The sequence below is a fragment of the Pan troglodytes genome, chromosome 2 (genome assembly GCF_028858775.2).
Source record: "Pan troglodytes isolate AG18354 chromosome 2, NHGRI_mPanTro3-v2.0_pri, whole genome shotgun sequence".
Taxonomy (NCBI): Eukaryota; Metazoa; Chordata; class Mammalia; order Primates; family Hominidae; genus Pan; species Pan troglodytes.
In genome coordinates, this window is record NC_086015.1 from 180,006,994 (window position 1) to 180,015,907 (window position 8,914).

The 8,914-nt window shown below is 37.7% G+C and overlaps 1 long non-coding RNA gene across 1 annotated transcript; it reads right to left on the reverse strand.

Moving 5' to 3' along the window:
• Positions 1 to 1,170: 1,170 nt before the first annotated feature.
• On the reverse strand, positions 1,171 to 4,039 carry LOC104005857 (uncharacterized). The gene is made up of 2 exons (XR_679326.2): positions 3,199 to 4,039; positions 1,171 to 2,748 (listed from the first exon to the last, which is right to left on the reverse strand). It is a non-coding gene; the product is annotated as an uncharacterized LOC104005857 (long non-coding RNA).
• Between the last annotated feature and the right edge of the window lie 4,875 nt (positions 4,040 to 8,914).

Below are 8,914 nucleotides of genomic sequence, written 5' to 3' on the forward strand. Positions count from 1 at the left end.
TTGAATGCTCATGAAACAAATCTGGATTCCTCTGTCCAGTTCTCAGGAACTTCCAAAACTCAGACGAAATCTCCCTAGTTCACCTCCTCATCAGCTGCTCCAATTAACCTTCTTCCCCCGACCCCATCTGAATGGTGGCTCATTACCCTACAGGTTACAGCCACACCCAGCCTTATCCCAGCATCTGGCCTTTCTTCCTGCAAGTCTTCTCCATTTCAAACATCAAAACCCACCCTCAATGCTTGGTCAAGTCCTAGCTTTCCTTGATTTCTCCAGTCCACAGAAGCCTCACCATTTTCTGAACTATTGCAGCACTCATGGGTCATTTATTAGTAGGACTTTAAGAGAACCCAAAACGATAAGAGGTATTCAAATGAGAAGGGAGGGAATACATCCTGCCCACCAAATACATGGAAATAGTGTCAGAATTCCTATGAGCTTAAGCTTAAATTATTTACACATTAACTTCCATCATTTTTAATATTGAAAGGTTCCCCTCATTCTGATATTTATTTTACTTTACCGGAAGTCCTACATTTACTCTTTCCTCTTCTAGACTATTCACTGAGAGCTGAGCTGAAGTCTTACTCCCCTTCCTATCTTCTTTTTTTAATTAATTAATTTATTTATTTATTATTATTATTATTAGATGGAGTTTCGCTTTTGTTGCCCAGGCTGGAATGCAATGGCGTGACCTCAGCTCACCGCAACCTCTGCCTCCCGGGTTCAAGCGATTCTCCTGCCTCAGCCTCCCGAGTAGCTGGGATTACAGGCATGAGCCACCATGCCCGGCTAATTTTGTATTTTTAGTAGAGACGGGGTTTCTCCATGTTGGTCAGGCTGGTCTCAAACTCCTGACCTCAGGTGATCTGGCCCCTCAGCCTCCCAAAGTGCTGGGATTACAGGCATGAGCCACCATGCCCGGCTAATTTTGTATTTTTAGTAGAGACGGGGTTTCTCCATGTTGGTCAGGCTGGTCTCAAACTCCTGACCTCAGGTGATCTGGCCCCTCAGCCTCCCAAAGTGCTGGGATTACAGGCGTGAGCCACCACGCCCAGCCCACTTTCCCTTCTTCTAATTCCCAGCACCGTGCTAGCACCATGCCATGTGCCTCTGGTAAACAATCAGGAAACTGAATTTCTAGAAATAAAAAATATGACAAGAATTTCATTTGGTTACGTAATTAGGGACTTTATTGCGATCTAATCTGTGCTGAGTACTGTACTAAATATTTTAATATATATTAGCCTTAATTTTCATGACACCACCACAAATTAGGATTTTTACAGATGAGGAAAAAAGCTTGAAGTTGAAAAGCTGACCAAAGTCACACAGCTGTCAGTGGTAAAACTAAGACTCGGATGCGGGGATATCTGACTACACCAGGCTGCCTCCTTAAAGATGCAAAGCAAGAGCCGGCAGCCCCTCTGTGCTGGCGGGTAGACATCCGGGCAGGGCCTTCTCCACGGGCCCTAGTGAAGCCTGTGTTCTCCAGCGCCATCTACAGCCCTTGTTCATAAAGAGCCCGTTACACGGCCTCCTGTTTCCCCAGGGTAGCAGTTAGAGGTCAGCTGCTGCAACTTCAGCTGCCAAAGTTTTTTAAAAAGCAAATGAAATTAGAGTGGAAATTTGGAAATTCCCGTGCCACATGGCCTCTGCAGTGCTCCATCTGTCAAGAGTTGGTTGTGCAGACTTTAGAAACTGTCATTCATCTAACGGCTTTGCATTATTTCTTCTGGGAAAACCCATTGCCGGGCTCAAAGCATTATCAATTTCATGTCCTCCTTGCCCTAAACTTCCCAGAAAAAAAAAAACAAAGAAAGAAAGAAACGTTGCTGTCAAACTTCCTGTGGAAGCATAGTTAAAAATTCTGTTCCTAGAACATCTTTACTTACAAACGTACACACCATATTTTCAAATGGAAAGGTGTTTCCTTCCGTTTCTTTTTTTCTTTTTCAGATGAGTTATGCCATTTTATAACAGCTCCCAAGAGATATTGAGGCCTGGAGAGAAAACTGCTTTTTCCAAGTTTTTTGCAAAGACATCAGTAGGGACTTTAAGTCAGGGTTGACCTAATACTAATAATCAGATAATTCCATTCTCTCAGCCCCAGCAAAGATTTCATGAGCTTTTCTAACTTAATAAAAACTACCAAAATATCTTAGAAATCCATCGGCCTGTAGTGAAACAGTTTACTCGTTACCAACGCTACAAGGCTATCCCGAAGTCTAGGTTAAAATAATGAAAACAAATAGGGAGAAGGTGTTACTTCAAAGCATCTATCTCAACTTTTGCAGGGGGCTAATGATGGTCTGGATCTATGTTTTATTCAAATAAAGAATGGTTCAGGGCACATATGTCTTAGAATTGCACTTGGTTTCTTCATTGTTTTATCTTCCTTCTTCTTGAATACAGACATAAAGAATTCTAGAGTCTCTCTGTAATTCTCTATAACATGAAAAAAAAGGCATTGCAAGTGTTTTGGGTATAATTGTATATTCTGAATTCATTCTTAAGTGTTGTGACCACAATTACTAATTGGATCTAAGAATTTCCTAGAGTTTTTCATTTTCTTTCCCAGATGCACAATCTTCAAAGCACAGATTTTACAGTCTAACAGACCTAGTTTTGACTTCATAAGTCCACACCCTTCCCAGCTGCATTAAATCTATATCATTACTAAACTTCCTAGAATATCAGTTTCTTCTTCCATATAATGAGGACAATTAGACCTATCCGCAAGTGATGCTGTGAAGATAAAATGAGATATATAAGTAAAATACCTGACATAGTATCTGGTATAGTCTAGTCTCAATAAATAGAATTTGCCCTACCTAAAACTATAGTTCCTGCTTTTTTACATTGTTTTAACATGGCAGGTTTTTAAAATAAGGCAACACAAAGCAAACATATATTCCCTTTTTCTGTTTTCTCTCTTTGAAATCTTCGCTTTATGAAAAAGGTCCTGTAATGCATGCCTATCATGTTTCCTTTCATGTAATAACTTAGATTGGTGATTTTCTCAACAATAATCATATCGAAATATAAATGAATAACTGCCATAATTCTGTTTTTGACAGATTTAAATAAAACGCCACATGAATATAAAGTCATTTTTCATATCTTCCTGTGGATGATGCTACAATGAGAATAAGCTTTCAAATAACACATGGAGAAAATGAAAACAAAATCACTCACTTTTAATTCGTTCCTTCTTCTAACAAGAGAAAGGCAGTAATCAAAATATAAAATAAAAGTAAAAAAAGACAACATTATGAGCTAATTCTTGAGTATTCATAATTTCATAACAGCATAGTTACACTCTAAAAAGAGAATCTTGTTTTCAACTTTAGTAGTAAAACATAAACTGGAAAGAAATTGGGATTTAGTCCTGCCTCTACCATTAAGTCACATTATTATTTAGGGGACACCATTTATCTTGCTCTGAAATAAAACTGTAAATAAGCTCCCCCAGCTCTTGAGACAAGAGCTCCCTGTGGCTAATGGAGACAATTAAATTTAGATCACAGTAACAAGTAGCCATGGTGGGGTGAGAGAAGAGTCACACGCTCTCTGTTCTTAGAAAAGGCAGCTTTTGACAAACATCCCGTTGTTTTTTGTTTTTGTTTTTGTTTTTTTGTTTTTTGAGACGGAGTCTCGCTCTGTGGCCCAGGCTGGAGTGCAGTGGCGCGATCTCCGCTCACTGCAAGCTCTGCCTTCTGGGTTCACGCCATTCTTCTGCCTCAGCCTCCCGAGTAGCTGGGACTACAGGCGCCCGCCACCACGCCCGGCGAATTTCTTTTTGTATTTTTAGTAGAGACGGGGTTTCATCATGTTAGCCAGGATGGTCTCAATCTCCTGACCTCATGATCCGCCCGCCTCGGCCTCCCAAAGTGCTGGGATTACAGGCGTGAGCCACCGCGCCTGGCGACAAATATCCTGTTTTATACCCTTAAGCTAGAATAGTTCTTGTGACGGGAGCCAAGAGAAGCCATGAGAGAACCCCCAACTCCAGCCCAGCCTTTTGGAAGGAACATCTGACAGACTTCTGGTTTTGGGATTGGGAAGCCACCCAATCAGAGTTCGACTATCTGGACCAATCAGAACGAAATAAGCTTGACTCTTTTGTCTACATAAAAGAACATGATTGGCGGGGTGCGGAGGCTCATGCCTGTAATCCCAGCACTTTGGTGGGCCAAGGCCGGCAGAGGACGAGGGCAAGAGATCAAGACCATCTTGGTCAACATCTTGGCCAACATGGCGAAACCCTGTCTCTACTAAAAATACAAAAAATTAGCCGGACGTGGTGTCGGGCCCCTGTAGTCCCCCCTACTCAGGAGGCTTAGGCAGGAGAATGGCCTGAACCTGGAAGGCAGAGGTTGCAGTGAGCCGAGATCCCCCCACTGCACTCCAGCCTGGGCAACAGAGCAAGACTCTGTCTCAAAAAAAAAAAAAAAAAAAAAAAAGAACATGATTGAGACATGGGGCAGGAAATTTTCCTGCTTAAGCCAAACTCTTCCTTTATTCTTTGGAGAGCACACCTTCACTTGTATTGAAGGCTATGCCTCCCCAATCTGCAGATTGCATTTCATAGAAAATAAAGCTCTTTCTTTTTCCTCCACAAATCTCATGGCCTTTTGTTAACATTGCTGGAGTCATGCTAGAGCTTCTGTCCAGCTAGTGCAGGTGTTGGCCCACTAGCCCCATGAGCCAAACCCTGCGTGCTGCCTGTTTTTTTAAATAAAGGTTTATTGAAACACAATCACATCCACTCATTACGCATTGTCTACAGCGTCTATTGCACTGCATTGGCAAAGTTAAGTAGTTGCAACAAAGATGATTAGGCCCACAACACCTAAAATATTTACTATTTGGTCCTTACATAAATTTTTCATTTTGATGAATTTCAATTTGACTACTTTTCCATGGTTTATGCTTTCTATATTCTAGTTAAATAATCGATCCTAAAGTCACAAAGATTTCTGTATTTTTCCTAGTTTTAGAGTTGTGGCTTTTACATTTAGTTCTACAATTAATTTCAAGTTACATTTGTGCATACTGTGAAACAAGAATTGACAATTTATTTTTGGTAATATTGATATCCAGTTGCTCCAGCAACATTTATTCAACATACTTTCCTTTCTTGTTGGATTGATTTAGCACCTTTGTTGAAAATTAATTGGCCATGTATTTGTGGTCTATTTCTCAACTCTATTGTGTTCCACTAATTTGTATCTCACCTTATGCCAATACTATATGGCAGTGATTATTGTGGAATTACAGAAATTCTTGAAAACAGGTAGGGTAAGTTCTACAACTTTGTTCTTTTTCAAAATCATTTTGGCTATTATAAATCTTTTGAATTGCTGTATAAATTTTAGAATCAGCTTGTCCAATTCTAAAAACATTTTTATTTTTAAACTTTATTTTTAATTAACAAATAAAAATTGTATATATTTATCATGTACAATATATGGTTTTAAAATATGTATACATGCAGCATGACTAAATTGAGCTAAAAACACCTTGCTGGGATACTAGTGGGAATTGCATTGAATCTATGCTGTGTATCAATTTGGAGAAAATTGACATCTTAACAATATGAATGTTTTAATCCATGGACAAGATACAAATCTTCATCTATTTGTATTTTCTGTCTTTTTTTTTTTTTTTTTTTTTTTTGGAGAGACGAGGTCTTGCTACGTTGCCCAGGCTGTTCTCAAACTCCCAACCTCAAGCGACCCAGCAATCCTCCTGCTTTGGCCTCCCCATGTGCTGGGATTACAGATGTAAGCCACTGTGCTCAGCCTATTTTCTTAAATTATTTCAACAATGTTTTATGGTCTACGGTACATATGTTTTTACATATTTTGTTAAATTTTCCCCTAATACTTTCATGTTTCTGAACGCTTTTGCTAAAGGTTTTGGTTTTTTATTTTTAAATAGATCATGTCTAGCATATAGAAATATAATTATCTGAGTATACCTCCCTTGTATTTTCTGACCTTGCTGTTTTGTAAATCACTTAGGATTATCTATGTATGCAATGTCATCATTTAGTAAAGGCAGATTTACTGCCTTCTTTCCAATATGAAGATATTTTATGTCTTTGCCTTGCCCTATTATATGACTAGGACCTCTAGTGCAATACTGAACAGAGTGATCAGAACAGACGTTCTTGTCTTGTTCCTGATGGTAGGAGGAAAGCATTCAGTCTTTCACCATTAAATATGATGCCAGCCCTTTATTAGGTTGAGAAAATTCTCTTCAGTTCTTAATTTGCCATGACCTATCAAATGGTTGTTTAATTTTTTCAAATGTCTTTTTTCTGCATCTTTTACATTGATCATGTGAATTTCCTCATTACTAATGTTAATACGGTGAATTACATTGATTTTTTTCATGTATAACTTCCTGCGATAAACAGTAACTACTTTATATACTTCTTTAGCTACATTTTTAAAATTTTGCTATATTATGTTTTATTTTTATTCAGTTCAAAATATTTTCAAATTTTCTCTATTTTTTTACTTTAACCATGGGTTGTTTAGAAGTATGTTAATTTCCAAATATGTGGCGATTTCACAAATGTATTACTATTTCTAACACAATTCCACTGAGATCTGAGAGCCTATATTGCATGACTCCAATCCTTTAAAATTTATTGAGACATGTTTTAATGGCCTAACATATAATCTATCTGAATGCCGACATATGCTTTTTAAAAATGTGTATTCTTCTGTTGTGGTGTGGAATATAAATGTCAAGTAGATTAAGTTAGCTGACAGTATTCTCTAAATCTTATATATCTTATTGAGTTTAAGTCTTTTCATTTTATCAATTACTGGGATAAGAGTGTTGAAATTACTAACTGTAATTCTTACTTTGTCACCTTTTTTGAGTTCTGTAAGTTTTTGTTTCATATATTTTGCAGCTCTGTTATTATTTAGGATTGCTATGTCTTCATGAATAAAATTTTTATCATTATAAACTGTTCCTCCTTATCCCTGATAATATTCCTGTTTAGAATTTTACTTTGATATTAATATTATCATCTTGGCTTTCTTAGAATTTACATGCTTTTTTAGTCCTTTACCTTTAATTGCTCTGTGTGTTTACATTTTAGTTTAGCTTCTTTAGAATGCATATATATTTGGGTCTTGCTTTTTTATGTAGTCTGTCAATTTAGCTTTAAAATGGAGTATTTAAACCATTTATATTTAATGTAATTACTGATACAGTTGAGATGAAAGAACTGTGTGTTTTCTCTCACCTCCAATACTCTGTGCTTCTACATTATTGCATGTGACAAATACTTTTTAAATTTCAAAGATCATCCATATCCATTATCCTATTGATCTTCACACCAATCTGTGAAGAAAACAGATCGGGTCCTATGATGCCTATTTTCAGATAAAGAAATTACTGTCCAAAGAGTTAAATAAACTTTTCCAAAATCATGCAATAAATTAGTGTCAAAATGAGCATTAGACAATAAATGGTCAAATTTTTATTCTACCACTCATTCTATGACATCAACAATTATATTACTTTCTTCTTAACAATTTATTGACTATGTTCTGATTAAATAAACTTTATAGGCGTATTTTCCAAAGCTAATCAAAGCATATTAAAAAACTAATAATGGCAAAATATTTATAAGGAGAAAGTGATATAGCAGTCATTTTAAAATGAGCAGTGCATAAAACAAACATTCAATGATACATTACTAATAAATTTTCTCATACATAAAATGATAATTAATTTGATAAGATACAAACCTTCTCCACAGGTCTGTATAAGTCATTTAAAGCAAACTCAGCAGCAAGCAAAGCTGAAGGCTATCCTCAAATTCTAGCCTCCCCCACCCCACCCCAGAAGATCAATGCGAATGATTTTCTGTAGAAGTAAATTGATACCCAGTACAATCTATAAGAGTTTCAAGCACAAAAGACTGGCCATGCTCAAGGAAAACAGAATCTCTGAGTAGACTGCCTGGCAGCCCCAGATAATAATTTAGTGCTTTGGGGTCAACCACTCAAAACATTACATTTCCTTGGCATGCACACTGACATCTTAGGCTTTAACTGAGCATACAGAGCCCTACATGTCATTACCAGACCAGGAAAATAGCCACAGTTCTCACGATGAAAGGATTCAAATGAACTTTATTTGAAAATAAATAAAGTATAAAATTAAGGGTGCCATTTTATACTGGATCCTGGATCCCCAAAAGGAGGGAAATACTCAGGAGCAGACAGTGCAGTGCTTCTACTCTGCATTTCATTGCAAGGCAGCCCAAAGTCAATCAGCCCATTTTGTAATCAGCCCATCCCTAATGGGAGTCTCATCTCTCAGTGAGGGGTGAGTATGTTTCCTTATCCTCCAGGTGGCCAAGAGCATGCTTCTCTGATCCGAGTGTGCAAAGAGTCAAGTATCCCTCCATAACTACTATTAGCCATCTTTAAGGGATGGCCAATGGTGTATATATATATATATATATATATATATATATGTGTGTGTGTGTGTGTGTGTGTGTATATATGTATATATATATATTTCCTACCTAGTTATTACACACCAAAGCTCTCTCATAATGTGAAGTAATTTCTGATACCCCCAAAACTCAAAACCGTCAGATAATGCAATGCAAAACAGAACAGAGCCTTTGATTTTGAGAGGAATCTATCTGCTTTTAATTCCTGGGGTTTCATAAGGAAAACAGAGGTTTTTTTCCAAAATGGGGTCTGTGGCGCCTCTTCTGTTTTTCCCAAGGAGTCCCAGGCTACCAGAAGTTATCTCAGGGCCTCTCATGTGTGCATTAAGAGTGGCAAGACATGTAATCCCAGCACTTTGGGAGGCCGAGGCGGGTGGATCACAAGGTCAGGAGATCAAGACCACCCTGGCTAACACG